We start from the raw sequence: 14,449 nt of genomic DNA, 5'->3' as shown, positions 1-14,449 counted from the left end.
GCTTTTAGCGTCCGTAGTTTCAATGCTGATTGTTAATGCCTGTCAAACAATATCACATTGTTAAAAGGATATTTGTACTTGACATGAATAGTCTTAACTGTTGGAGTGTATTTGCATCTGTTGCATAAATACAGCAACATTATGCTATTCCACTGGGCAGGTAGATAAGGACATGCCATTTTCATTTGCCCAGAGATGAAATGTCACAACTTAGACAGTAGCTCTGGCTATTGATATTGAAGTGCACCTCTCCCTCCTGCTTACATTTGCTTTGCATGTATTTATTAAATTTATATAAAGTGGGTGGCACAGTGGTTAGCACTGCTGCATCACAGCGCCAGAGACGTGTGTGTGTCCACAGTCCAAACACCACATTTTTACAAGAAAACATGATTTGATATTATAGTAACAACCATTTTTTTCCACTTATTGACCAATCAATTAAATTATCAAGTACATGTATGAGTTACTACACACAGTTAAATAACATTTGAAAAATGTTCATGTTATGACATACATCTGTGACTCACTTCAGGAATTCCTCTCCCTCCACTCTTGGACCAGCTTTGCCTCCTAGACTAGCTGCTGTTTATTTTCTCTAACCCAGATTACGACATTGTTCCTTCCTCCTTTTGTTCCATACTTCTTTTTTCTATATCCCTTCCTCTTCCAGTGTAGTTCTCTCCTTTGCCACGTTATTGTTTTAAGTGCTGATGCTGTTCAAGCAAGTAGCAATTCTTGGCGTGTAAACAGTGATTGTTAGCAGACTGTTTTCCATATTTTAATGTTTAAGTAAAATCCATCCTCAATTGCAGCAAACATGATAGCCAATGATCAGAAGTGGGAGCCTTGCCTGTTTTCTCCTTCTTGAACTAGTTAACAGTCAAGCCATCCACATCAGCTGTACTTAAATCCGTGAACTCTGCATAGGGTGGAATCAAAACAGAGATTTTCTTTATTTGACTCAGCTCTCTGTACCATTGGAGAATGGAGGGCCAGTGGGAGTAGGTGCTGTCAAAGATTAACTTTTTCGTTTTCATTTGACATTTATTTATTTTTGATTCTATTTCTCCCATACCTCCATTTCTATTTAGCATGCTGTTGTCTGTCTGCGACTTCTAATGTAGCCTAAGGAGGCAGTCTGTTGAAGTAGAAGATGATAAAGGATCACGTAGGTTACCTTTGCTCTAAATTGCCTTCTTTAGCTTTCTATGAAGCCTCTGTCCTATTTAGAGTACTCTTCATACTGATTTCTGAAAAGTATTGCTGGTCTTTAGTATGTTCTCTCTTTCAGGAGAAATGCTTTCTCTTATTGGACAGTGCTCTGAATGGCCTCTTGGAGTCGTGGAGATTACAGATTTGCTGGGGAAGACTTAGAAATCCCAATGCACACTACAGGGGCTGAGACCTTTTTTATCTTTTTTTTTGTTGGTTTTTCTGTACATTGAACCCAGGAATTGAATGTTCCACGGACAATACAAAGAATATTGAGTCTATTCGTAGCAGAGTTGTGCAATCCACTACCAAAATCTGTCACTTTTAGGCCTGTGATGGATGTGTTGATAGTCTAAGCCTGCCAAGACCCTTCGATTCTTGACAACTGAAAGGTGATTGACAGATACATATTTGATTGACAGATACATTCGATCGATTGTAATTTTAAAAACTATCCAGAGGAAGTGTTTCCAAAATTATGCTTAAGATTGAACATACACTATTTCTCCAAACGGAGATTAAGTGTAATGGGCCACATGGTCCCCTTCTGCGTTGTAGCAATTCTGATGTGGAATTGGCTGTGGATTTTTTTTTTATATATTGTTAAATCCTACTATACCTTAAGTCAGTATCTAACAGGGCCTTTACCAGTTAGTAGGAGTTTTGTGGGATGGCAGTTGATATGAAGTTGAAGCGAATATTTTGTTCAGCCTCCCATTCAGAATATCTCTATGTAGGACAACTGGGCATCTCTTTAAAAATGTCTTTAAAGAGGTTACCTCCAGATTTCTGTCAGGTTAACTCTTAAATTTGGATTACGCAAAGGATGTGAATAACAAAGACAGGATGTAACTAACAACTGCAACTGGATAGATTACAGCACTGAATAGTAGTGCTGTGAAATTACTTCAACAATTTGAAGGAGAGAGGGTTAGCTTGAAATCCTCTTTATATTTGCTGGGTTTATAATTTAAACATGTAATTCTGGAAAGCAGTAAAGACTGCTGTAGTCAATACTTATGTTTATACATTAACAAATAATTACACTGAAATTAGTACCAATATACACCTGAGTAATAAACAGTGATGTATTACGCTCCAATTCGATTTGGATATTGTGCTTGGTTCAGTTGACTTGAGTAAATGTTATTGTTCACACTTTGTCACTGTACTATGGTCTATAAATGCGTTGTGCTTTCATTCAGCATTTGGATAGATCCAACAACAATTACTTCATGTATATGAACCTTAAATAAGAGGACCAGTTTATTAAATCAAATAGGACTCTAATTTTTGTCAATTGTTGAAATTCACATTTAGGAAATGATTGTTTTTTAGGTAGTTTCATTAAGAAAATGATTTCATTGTTATAAGAGCAAACAAAGTTATTATCATCCTAAAATTTGCTTTTAAAAGAAGTGGATCAATACTGGGGAGATGAGAATTGGTCAACAGTTGTCAAACAGATGTGACTTCCTGAATGGTCTATTCTGTCCTAGGAAATATGAGAATTATCTGTGTAGATCTTTAATTTGGCATTTCAGTGCGACAACTGCGGTGGGTTTGTGTATGATTTTATTTCCCCTTTACCTTAAAAACCAGAGATTTATATCTTACTGTCAAACTGTCTTGTTGTCCAGGGTTGATGAGTCTTGGAACCTTTTATTGCCACACTGCACTATATTTTGAGTACCGTGAATTTTTATTCTTGGGTGGCAAAACACAACAGATGCAAGAAACTTAAAATAAAAATATAAAGTTCAGGAAACATTCATTCATACACAGCCTGAATAATCTGCTCAACAAAGAATGGGATACCTTGGAAATGTTTTCAATTGGTGCTGAGACCTCATCTAAGTCAGGCTTCTCAACCTTTCCCACTAAATTTGGATGTCTCCAAAATTCTGTTACCCACTCATAACGTAACTCATAGCAAGACCTGATTATTTATTGTCACTTTGCTTGCTATTTTACAGTTTTTAACCTGGATTAGAAACTGTACAATTTTATAATTCTGATTCTCTGTTCTAAAATCTTTCTGTGGCTTGGTGCTTCACCTCTTCTGTAACCTCTTCCAGCCTCCGAATCCTCTGAAATCTTTGCACTTCTGAACTTTTAGATATTCCTGGGGTTTTTTTTGGTAGTTTCTTTATTGGGAGTGATACCGATATTTACCTAGACTTGAAGCTCTGGACTCCACTCTCAACTCTTCACCACTACCTTTCTGTCCTAAATTAAATTTTGTTGAACTGTATAGTTTTTGGTCACGTACTCCAATAGCCCATTGTGTGGCTTAATTTTTTTTTAATGGTAGAGCTGTTGTGAATTAGTTAGGTTAGTTTGTCGGTATTAGCTTGGGATATTTGTATTCCCATAATTGTACCATATTATGCAAATTGCTACTGTTAAAATCTAAATATGTTGATTTTCCTTCTGAAAAGGAGACCATTAGGTTAACATCTTCGGTTCAGATGAAGTGCCATACTCTTCTCATGCTTGTACTTTTTTAAGTAATGGAAATGCGATCCATGCAGTTAAATCAGAGGAACAAAACCTGTCAAACAGGAACTTGCCAAACCTGTTCAGTATTTTACCATATGGCCCACTTTTATACCATGTCTGGGTGTGGGAAATCCCCAAATAATGAAACTACAGATTTGAAGGACTCCAAACAGATTGGTTTATCTATCAAGCAGTCATGTATAGCATGACACTCAGCTGAACATGAGCTATGCAGGAATCTGTCAATGAATTCATTTTGCATTCTAGTTCCCAGAAGTTGAAAGTAACCATTCCTTTAGACCCAAGATGATGGGTATTTGTTCACTATATTACAGTTCTCATACACTCATACGTTTAACTCGCATATTGTGGCCTCTGGATGCTGACACTGACATATTCCCAAAGATATACATCAGGGCCACTTAAGTCCCAATGCTGTGACTATAGTCCTTTCTGGATGTATCCATCGAGTTGGACAGAAACATTGATTGTGATAGGGGATGCTCGAATCAGATACAGACAGACGTATTTGCAGCCAACATCGAGCCATCAATGGTGTGTTGCCTCTCTCTCCCTCGCTCTCTCTTGCCAGGATCAAGGATACCTGAGTGCAGAATATTCTCAAAGGGGAGAGCAACCACAAGGAGGTTGTTGTACACATTGGAACTAGCGACAAAAGAGAAAAGGACAAGATTCTGAGCGAATACAGGAAGTTAGGTAGGAATTTAAAAAGCAAGTCCTCGAAGGTAGTAATATCTGAATTGAATTTATTGTCATGTGTACTGAGGCACAGTGAAAAGCTTTGTCTTGTGAGCAATACAGGCAGATCACATTGCTATGTAGCACAGATAGTAAATAATAGGTAAACAGCAGCAAACACCGGTACAGGCGAACATTAAGAGTGAGTCCATTCAGTATTCTAACAACAGTAGGGTAGAAACTGTTTTGAAACCGGCTGGTGGGTGTATTAAGGCTTCTGTACTTTCTCCCCGATGGTAGAGGTTGTAGAGAAGCATTGCTAGGGTCGGATGGATCTTTGAGAATGCTGGCGGCCTTTCCTTGACAGCGGGCCTGGGTAGATGAATTCTATAGATGGGAGGTTGGCCTTTATGATTGTCCAGCCAAGTTCACCACCCTCTCTAACCATCTCCGATTTTGAATGGTACAGTTGCCAATACCAGGTAGTGATACATCCAGACAGAATGCTCTCTGTGGCACACCTATAAAGGTTAGTAAGAATATTTGCCACCATGCCAAATTTCCTCAGCTGCCTGAGGAAGAAGAGATGTTGGGCCTTTGTAACCAGTGCGTCTACATGAAGAGTCCAAGAAAGCTTGTTATGGATGAGCACTCCCAGGAGCTTGACTCTCCACTCTGTTCCACCTCTGTGCTGTTAATGTGTAGGGGGTCGTGAGTAACATCTCGTCAAAAGTCAATAGTGAGTTCCTTGGTTTTGTTGACATTGAGAGCTAGGTTATTCTTAGTCCACCATTTTTTCCAGATCTTCCACCTCCTGTTTGTAGTCTATTTTATCACCATCTGAGATTTGACCGACTATGGTGGTATCATCTGCAAACTTGTAAATGGCATTAGTCTGGTATTTGGCGATGCAGTCATGGGTATACAGGCGAGTACAGTAGGGGGCTCCAGTTTTGAGTGTTAGTGACTATGAAATATTGTCCCCAATCTTCACTGTGGCCTGTGGGTCAGGAAACTGAGAGTGGGGCTTAGTCAGAGATCACTAAGTTTAGTAATCAGTCTCAAGGGGATAATAGTGTTGAAGGTGAGCTGTAGTTAATGAGTAGGATTCTTATGTAGCTGTTCTTGGTATCAAAATGTTCTAGGGAGGAGTGAAGGGCAAGTGATTTGGCATCTGACGTGGATCTGTTGGTCCGATAGGCAAATCGGAGTGAGTCAAGAGTAGTTGGGAGCCTGGAGTTGAAACCACTTTTTCACTACCAAAGTCAGTTATGGCCACTGGGTGGTAGTCCATTGAGACATGCTGCATGAACCTACTTGAACACATAATTAATGTTCCCTCTCTTGAAACAGCCAGCGACAGTGGCCTGCTGCAGGGAGAGGTTGAAGATTTCTCAGAAGACCTCTGCCAGTTGAGTGCACAACCTGGTACTCCGTCTGGTCCTATTGCTTTCCTTGGATTCGCACAAAGGAAAACTGCAGTGTCACGAGCGAATGAGGGTGGGAATCAGAGGATAGAGCAGATGAATGCATGGCTGAGGAGCTGGTGCAGGAGAAAAGGATCATTGGAATCTCTTCTGGGTAGCAGTGTCCTGCATAAGAAGGCTTGATTGTGTACCTGAATTAGGGGAAGAGGAGGGTTGGTGGGACCCAGGGAGATAGTGAGACCCAGGGAGATAGTGAGAAAAGAAATCGGTCTGAGATTAGTACAGTTGAGAAAGGAGTGATTCAAACAGTCAGGGCAGGCAGGAACAAAGCCGAGAACAAGGCAGGACTGATAATTAAACTGCATTTATTTCAATTTGAGGCCTAACTGGGAAGGCAGGTGAACTCGAGGCATAGTTGAGAATGTGGGATTGGGATTTCACAGCAATGAAAGAATCATGGATCTGGGATGAATACAACTGGCAGCTTAATGTTCCATGTTATAGATGCTATCAGGAGGCTGGGGGAGTGGGGTTGGGGGGGGGGGAAGAGAGGAGTTGTGGAGGCAGGAGGTGCGGTTGGGGGGGGATGGTGATGGGAGAGTGGTGTTATTGTTAGCATTATGGCTGTATCTGGGAATATATCCAGGTAAGTTATTTGGTTGAAATTGAGAAATAAAGGGATGATCACCTTTTTTTATAGGGATTGTATTATAGACCCCGCCAATAGCAGGAAGTTGAGAAACAAATTTGTAAGGAGATCTGTTATCTGTCCGAATACTGGGGTGGTTATGGCAGGGGATTTTGAATTTCCAAACAGGGACTGGGACTGCCACAGTGTTAAGGGCTTGGATGGAGAGGAATTTAAGTTTTATACCAGAACATTTTCCGATGAATGTGGATGTACCTACTAGAGAGGGTTGAAAATGTGTTGCTGGAAAAGCGCAGCAGGTCAGGCAGCATCCAAGGAACAGGAGAATTGACGTTTCGGGCATAAGCCCTTCTTCAGGAATGAGGAAAGTGTGTCCAGCAGGCTAAGACAAAAGGTAGGGAGGAGGGAATTGGGGGAGGGGCGTTGGAAATGCGATAGGTGGAAGGAGGTCAAGGTGAGGGTGATAGGCTCCGGAGTGGGGTGGGGGTGGAGAGATCAGGAAGAAGATTGCAGGTTACGAAGGCGGTGCTGAGTTCGAGGGATTTGACTGAGACAAGGTGGGGGGAGGGGAAATGAGGAAGCTGGAGAAATCTAAGTTCATCCCTTGTGGTTGGAGGGTTCCTAGGTGGAACATGAGGTGCTCTTCCTCCAGCCGTCGTGTTGCTATGGTCTGGCGATGGAGGAGTCCAAGGACCTGCATGTCCTTGGTGGAGTGGGAGGGGGAGTTGAAGTGTTGAGCCACGGGGTGGTTGGCTTGGTTAGTCCGGGTGTCCCAGAGGTGTTCTCTGAAACGTTCCGCAAGTAGGAGGCCTGCCTCCCCTATATAGAGGAGGCCACATCGGGTGCAGCGGATGCAATAAATGATGTGTGTGGAGGTGCAGGTGAATTTGTGGCGGATATGGAAGTATCCCTTGGGGCCTTGGAGGGAAGTAAGGGGGGAGGTGTGGGCGCAAGTTTTGCATTTCTTGTGGTTGCAGGGGAAGGTGCCGGGAGTGGAGGTTGGGTTGGTGGGGGGTGTGGACCTGACGACGAGGGACTAACGGAGGGAGTGGTCTTTTCGGAACGCTGGTAGGGGAGGGGAGGGAAATATATCCCTGGTGGTGGGGTCCGTTTGGAGGTGGCGGAAATGACGGCCCCTCCAACCGCCACCAGGACAGAACCCCACTGGTCCTCACCTACCACCCCACCAACCTCCCATATACAGCAAAGCTGACCTCTGGGGGAAATTAGGCAGGGCAAGTGACTAAGGTGTTAGTGGGAGAGCACTTTGGGGCCAGTGCCCAGAATTTCTTAGTTTTAAAAGAGTGATGGAAAAGGATAGACCAGATCTAAAAGTTGAAGTTCTAAATTGGAGAAAGGCTAATCTTGACAGTATTAGGCAAGACCTCTCAAAAGCTGACTGGGAGCAGAAGTTCTCTGGTAAAGGAACGGCTGGAAAATGGGAAGCCTTCAGAAATGAGTCCAGAGAAAGTAAGTTCCTTTCAGTGAAGGGCAAGGCTGGTAGGTGTAGGGAATGCTGGTGACTAGAGAAATTGAGGTTTTGGTTAAGTAAAAGCAGGAAGCATATGTCAGTATAGAAAGCAGAGATCCAGTGAATCCCTAGAAGAGTTTAAAGGCAGTAGGAGTATACTTAAGAGGGAAATCAGGAGAGCATAAAGGGGACTTGAGAGCTTTGACAAATAGGGTTAAGGAGAATCCAAAGTGATTCTACATATACATGAAGGACAAAAGCGAAAAATGGAGAGAATAGGGCCCCTTAAAAATCACAAGGTCGCCTATGTCTGGAACTGCAGAAGATGGTGAAATACTAAACCAGTATTTTGCATCAGTGTTTACTGTGGAGAAGGACATGGGAGATGGAGAACATGAAATTAGTAGCAACATCTTGGAAAAATCTCCTTACAGAGGAGGTGGTGCTGGACGTCCTAAAAACTCATGAAGGTGAATAAGTCCTTGGGACTTGGTCAAGTGTACCCGAGAACTCTGTGGGAAGCTAGAGAAGTACTTGCTGGGCTCCTCGCTGAGATTTGTGGCATCAGTAAGGCGAGGTACTGGAAGTTGACTAATGTGGTGCCACTATTTAAGAAGGGTGGTAAGGAAAAACCAGGAAACTATAGACTGGTGAGCCTGACATCAATAGTGGGCGGGTTGTTGAAGGAGCCCTGAGGGACAGGGTGTACATGTATTTGGAAGGGCAAGGACTGATTTAGGGATACTCAATGTGGCTTTGTTGTGGGAAATTGTGTCTCATGAATTTGAGTTTTTTGAAGAAGTAACAAAGAGAATTGAAGGCAGAGCAGGGGATGTAGTCAATATGGACTTCAGTAAGGCAGTCAACAAGGTTTCTCATGGTAAACTGGTTAGCAAGGTTATATCACATGGAGAACTAGCCATTTGGATTCAAAATTTTGTCTAAGGTAGACAGAGGGTGATGGTGGAGGGTTGCTTTTCAGACTGGAGGTCTGTGACCAGTGGTGTGCTACAAGGGTCAGTGCTGGGTCCACTGCTTTCCGTCATTCGGATGTGTTTAGTAAATTTTCAGATGACACCAAAATTGGAGGTATAGTGGACAGTGAAAAGAGGTTACCTAGGAGTACAATGGGATCTTGATCAGCGGGGTCAATGGGCCGAGGAGTAACAGATGGAGTTTAAATTGGATAAATGAGGTGCTGCCTATTGGAAAGGCAAATCAGGGCTGTACTTATACACTTAGTGGGGAGTGTTGCAGGACAGAGACCTTGGAGTGCAGGTTCATAGTTCATTTGAAAGTGGAGTTGTAGGTAGATAGGATAGTTTAGAAAGCGTTTGGTATGTTTGCCTTTTGTTGGTCAGTGCTTGAGTATAGGAGTTGGGAGGTCGTGTTGTGGATGTACAGGACATTGGTTAGGCTGCTATTGGATGTTGTGAAACTTGAAATAGTTCACAAAAGATTTACAAGGATGTCACCAGGTTTGAAGGGCTTGCATTATTGGGAGAGACTGAATAGGCTGGGTCTATTTTCTCTTGAGTGTCTGAGGCTGAGGGATGACCTTTTATAGAACTGTATAAAATTTGAGGGACGTGGATAGGGTGAATAGCCAAGTCCAAAACTAGATGTCATAGGTTTTAAGGTGAGAGGGGAAGATGTAAAAGGGACCCAAGAGGCAACTACTTCATGCAGAGAGTGGTGTGTGTATGGAATGAGCTGCCAGAGGAAGTGGTGGAGGCTGATCCAATTAAAACCTTTTAAAAGGCATCAGGATGGGTATATGAATCGGAAGGGCTGAGAGGGATATGGACCAAATGCTGGCAAATGGGATGAGATTAATTTAGGATACCTAGATGGAAAAGTTGGACTGAAGGTTCTGTTTCCATGCTGCAAAGTTCTAAAACTCTATGAAAATCTATTGCTGTTGAACAAGGCAGCATAGTTTGCCTTCCCCTGAATGTTTCTTACTTAAGATAAGGTAGGTTCTGCAGAAGTGCAGAACCTATGTTCAGAATCTCCTACCAGAGATGTGCTCTTATTGTAAACAAATATAAGGGTGGAATGTCAATCTGATTATGATTGCACTCTTTAGAAAATCCACCCCAATATAATAGAATTCATTGACTTGTTACCAGCAATAAAAGTTAATCGACATATACATTAAGATCCAAACTTTTTTCTTAGCTTCTTGAGATTGTGTTTTGTTTGCTCCCACAATAAATTTCTGTGAAGTGTTTTTTTTGCTTTAACCTATCTTCACCTTCTGCCGCTTTGAAGCAACCAACTTTTATTTTGATTCCATCAGAATGGACTGTAATTCTGTTGCTAATGAATGTGTGTGAAATGGGATACAAGCTAAATTTGAATACTAATTGTTAATTTTGTATAAACGTTAGGGGAAATATAATTTAACTAAGTTGAATATTTTCCAGTCCTTATCTTTTGATTAGATTAGTATACAATGTCTACTTGCTGCTTTCTCTGGAACATTTGGTGTATCTGGATATACTTGCACTTTCACCAACTTTTCTTTTGTCCAGAGAAAATGTTATCTCTTTACCCTCTTTATTTATATATTTATAAATGACTCTTTATCTGAATGCTATCAGCATAGATTTTTTTTATAAAGTAAGAATAATCTTGTTTACCCCCACTACTTTTTCTTCTGCTTTCAGGTTAATACTGCAAGCTGAACAGTGAGTTTCCAAATTGGCATACCTCAGGCTGAGGGTGTTTGTAAACATACTGCCCTGAGGCTGCTTAACCCTTACCTCTAAGTAAGACTCTTCAACTTGTGTGCTGTAAAAGTTCTTCTGCTTATACCTGTACATAGTAGGATATCAAATGCAGCCCTCCCATGTGATGCCCCTGACCTCCCTTCCTTTTTGCTTATTTTTGACTGATATCTTCTGTCTAATTAGTTATATGGTCAGGATTTAAATGAATCTCAAATCATCTGTCTTCCCTGTATCCTTGGATTTCTCTCTTGGTTTCAATAGTTCACTATTTTGCTTACTTACCAATCAAGTCAGAGTATTGAGTACAGGAGTTGGGAGGTCATGTTGTGGCTGTACAGGACATTGGTTAGGCCACTGTTGGAACTTTGCATGCAATTCTGGTCTCCTTCCTATCGGAAGGATATTGTGAAACTTGAAAGGCTTCAGAAAAGACTTACAAGGATGTTGCCAGGGTTGGAGGATTTGAGCTATAGGGGGGAGGTTGAATAGGCTGGGGCTGTTTTCCCTAGAGCTTTGGAGGCTGAGGGGTGACCTTACAGAGATTTATAAAATCATGAGAGGCATGGATAGGCTAAATGGACAAAGTCTCTTCCCTGCGATGGGGGAGTCCAGAACTAGAGGACATAGGGTTAGGGTGAGAGGGGAAAGATATAAAAGAGACCTGAGGGGCATCTCTTTCATGCAGCGGTGGTATGTGTATGGAATGAGCTGCCAGAGGAGGTGAAGGCTGGTACAATTGTAACATTTAAAAGGCATCTGGATCAGTATATGAACAGGAAGAGTTTGGAGGGATATGGGCCAGGTGCTGGCAGGTGGGACTAGATTGCGTTGGGATATCTGGTCGGGTTGGACCAAAGGGTCTGTTTCCCTGCTGTACTTCTCTATGACTCTAAGTCATTATTAATACCACTTGTTACCACTATTACTTAACAACAATAATAATATTATCTCATCCCACCCTCCCTCCAATTTTAAAATGAATTGGAACTTTGACTGGACCCCCTGATCTGATTCACTCGAGCATAACATTAGGGTGATGGTATTGGACCATATCTGGAATAGTTGCACTCCTGTCTGAAGCAGTTCAAGTATAGCGATCTCATCTTCTGGGATGATTAGACTTTGTCTCGCCTTGGTTGTTTTTTTTTTCTGATTTGCCAAGGCTTCTGAAATGCTATCCCTTAACCAGATTTTGTCACCTAGCTTTAAGGTTGAGTTATTGCTCTATATCCAGAGTTGTCACCTCCCCAGTTCTTTATTATGGCTTTTCTCTAATTAAAGTGGTGCATTTGTTCAGAGCTGGTGTTTTTCTGCAAACCTTTCATCGCCTCACTAGGTGACATCATCAGTACATCTTTGATAAAGTGTTGGTCTGTCCCACCTGGTATTTTTCTTTTTGTTTGTTTGCTACTTCTGGCTGTGTTGGAGTGGTTTGTATATAGGGTCCAATACAATGTGTCTATTGATTGAGTTCCGGTTGGACTGCCAGGCTTCGAGGAATTCTCTGGCGTGTCTGTTTTACTTGTGCTAGGATAGTTACATTGTCCCAGTTGAATTTGTGTCCTTCGTTGTCTGTGCAGTTGGAAATGAGTGCTGGTCATGTCCGACAGTGGCGAGCTGATGATCGTGCACTCCCATGGTCAGTTTTCTTCCTGTTCCAGGTAGTGTTTTTCAGTATTTTGTATCTTGTAGATAACATTTTGTCCTGTTGGATGTGGGTGTTGTGTCTTTAACCTTTTTTTGTGAGGAGCTGGTGAAAGGTGTTTGTGGGCCACCGTGATTCCCAGTAGCCTGAGTAGTTATCTCTGGTTGATATGTCTTTGTATGGCATGGTTGCTATTGAGTCTGGTCGTGTAGTGTTTTCTTCTTTGGGTGTATCCCATAAGTACTGGAGGGTAGTGCTCTTCGGGTACCTGTTTTGTTTAAATCCTTAATAGGTGTTTCTGTTCTGCCTTCTGGAGTTTTGCGTTGTTGCAGTATTTCCTTGTCTGTTTAATTAATGGGAGAAAGTGAGGACTGCAGATGCTGGAGATCAGTGTTGAGAGTGTGGTGCTGGAACTGCACAGCAGGTCGGGCAGCATCCGAGGAGCAGGAGCATCGACATTTCTGGCAAAAGCCCTTCATCAGGAATGATTGTGCCACAGAGACACCCATTCAGTCAGCAGTGTCTGTGGTGCAGTTGGTCAGCATGTTTGGCTGTTAACCAAAAGGTTTGCAGTTCGAGACCTCCCCAGGGACAGACCTATCAATGTCCTAATGTAGCTTCATTTGTGGGTGCTGGGATGGTTGCTTTTACGTTTAGTATTTGGTCCGGTATGGGTGTTCTTCCTGTACACACTGGCCTGGAGTTCTGCTAATTTGGGGAAGGGGAGTCTGCTGTTTACCTCTTTTAGTGAACTTTTATTCTGAGAATATTATTGATGTGATGTAATGGTGGGTTTCTTACAGTTGTGTACACTAAGGTGTCATCTGCATATTGGATCCAGAGTTTGCATTGGATGGTGGGGAGGGCTGCCCGTTCTAAGCATTGCATTACTGCTTCTGCTGTAAGTTCTGATGTTGGGGACCCTTTTGATCTGATATTGGTGTGCCTTTTGATGTCTGTATACTTGTCTTTTGAATGTAAAGTGAGTTGTGAGGCATAGGTATAGTTTTATTATGCTGTTCATGTTGATGTTGCTGATGACATAGTAGCTGCTTTGTCCAATAATGTGGCAATGGTATTCTTGGCTAGGTCGATGCCTATAGATGTGAAGAGTGATATTACGTCAAATGAAATCATTAGAAACCCCACAATAGAAGAGGCTGAAATAATCTTGAGGAACTCTTGGGAGGAGTGAATGCAGTAGTTGGACTATTCTATTATGTGTCTGTCTTGTTTGCAGCTCGTTTGGTAACTTGCAGCTAGGTATCCTTGGGAGTAATATAATGGCTCTGGGGGCTGCTCCTGCTTTGTTCACCTTGGGTAGCCCATACAATCTGGGGTATGTTGGATCCATCTGGTTTCATCTTTTTTGCAGGTCCGTTTTGCTGATGTTTCCTGCGCCGTGTAGTTGCTTTGAATTTGGACACAAATTTCAGCTGGGACAATGTAACAATCCTAGCACAAGCAAAACCGAGACATGCCAGGGAATTCCTTGAAGCCTGGCACGTCAACCAGAACTCTATCAATAGACACATTGTACTAGACCCTGTGTACAAACTACTCTGATACAGAGCTGGAAGTACCAAACAACAAACATTAAATACCAGGCGGGACAGACCACCAGCGCCTTATCAAGGACGCTGTCACCTCGCGACGAAACATTTGATGTATAACACATCAGCTTGGCGAACAAATCCACGGCTTCATCCACAACCCAAGCTACAAACCTTCTCAAACTTTTCTACTTGTTTTACCTCATTGTCTTGAAATCTTTTAACCTAAGGTTGAGTTCCAAACCTGGTGCATCCATCTATCACCTCCCCTTTAGGTCATTGGCCTTGATCTTTAGGAATTGTTTCTCCAGTTCCTTCTCTGTACTTCCCCTTACTGATATGGGGCACAATTCTTTGTGAACACCTAATATAGGAGCTTCCAAGTGGTGTTTCTTCTGAAGAAGCCCTCAAGGTAGGAGACAAAGTAGGACATGGGAGTTACCAAAGAATCTTGCTGCTACTCCATTGCTCGGAAGATCATCACCTTCTCAGAGTCTGAGGAAATCCTTTCTGAAAGATCAATATGGCTTCTGGCCAAGCCAGAACTATAGAG

General features: G+C 42.2%; 1 protein-coding gene across 13 annotated transcripts in view; it reads left to right on the top strand.

Annotated features, from left to right (window-relative positions):
• Positions 1-14,449, top strand: part of LOC122549677 (WAS/WASL-interacting protein family member 3) — a 100,560-nt gene that overhangs the window by 18,600 nt on the left and 67,511 nt on the right. For 5 of the 13 annotated variants that reach the window (XR_015757150.1, XM_087986945.1, XM_087986949.1 and 2 more), the window contains exon 1: positions 10,636-10,737. The exons of 7 other annotated variants lie outside the window; for them this stretch is intronic. The gene's annotated coding sequence lies outside the window, so the exon portion shown is untranslated. Of the gene's footprint in view, positions 1-10,635; positions 10,738-14,449 lie in introns of those variants that run through there. One more of the 13 variants, XM_087986952.1, reaches the window with a different exon arrangement.

Source organism: Chiloscyllium plagiosum, unplaced genomic scaffold (assembly GCF_037043375.1).
Source record: "Chiloscyllium plagiosum isolate Xiang-an unplaced genomic scaffold, Cpla_swu_hap1 HiC_scaffold_5, whole genome shotgun sequence".
Classification (NCBI taxonomy): domain Eukaryota; kingdom Metazoa; phylum Chordata; class Chondrichthyes; order Orectolobiformes; family Hemiscylliidae; genus Chiloscyllium; species Chiloscyllium plagiosum.
This window is presented reverse-complemented; position numbering and strand designations above follow the sequence as displayed.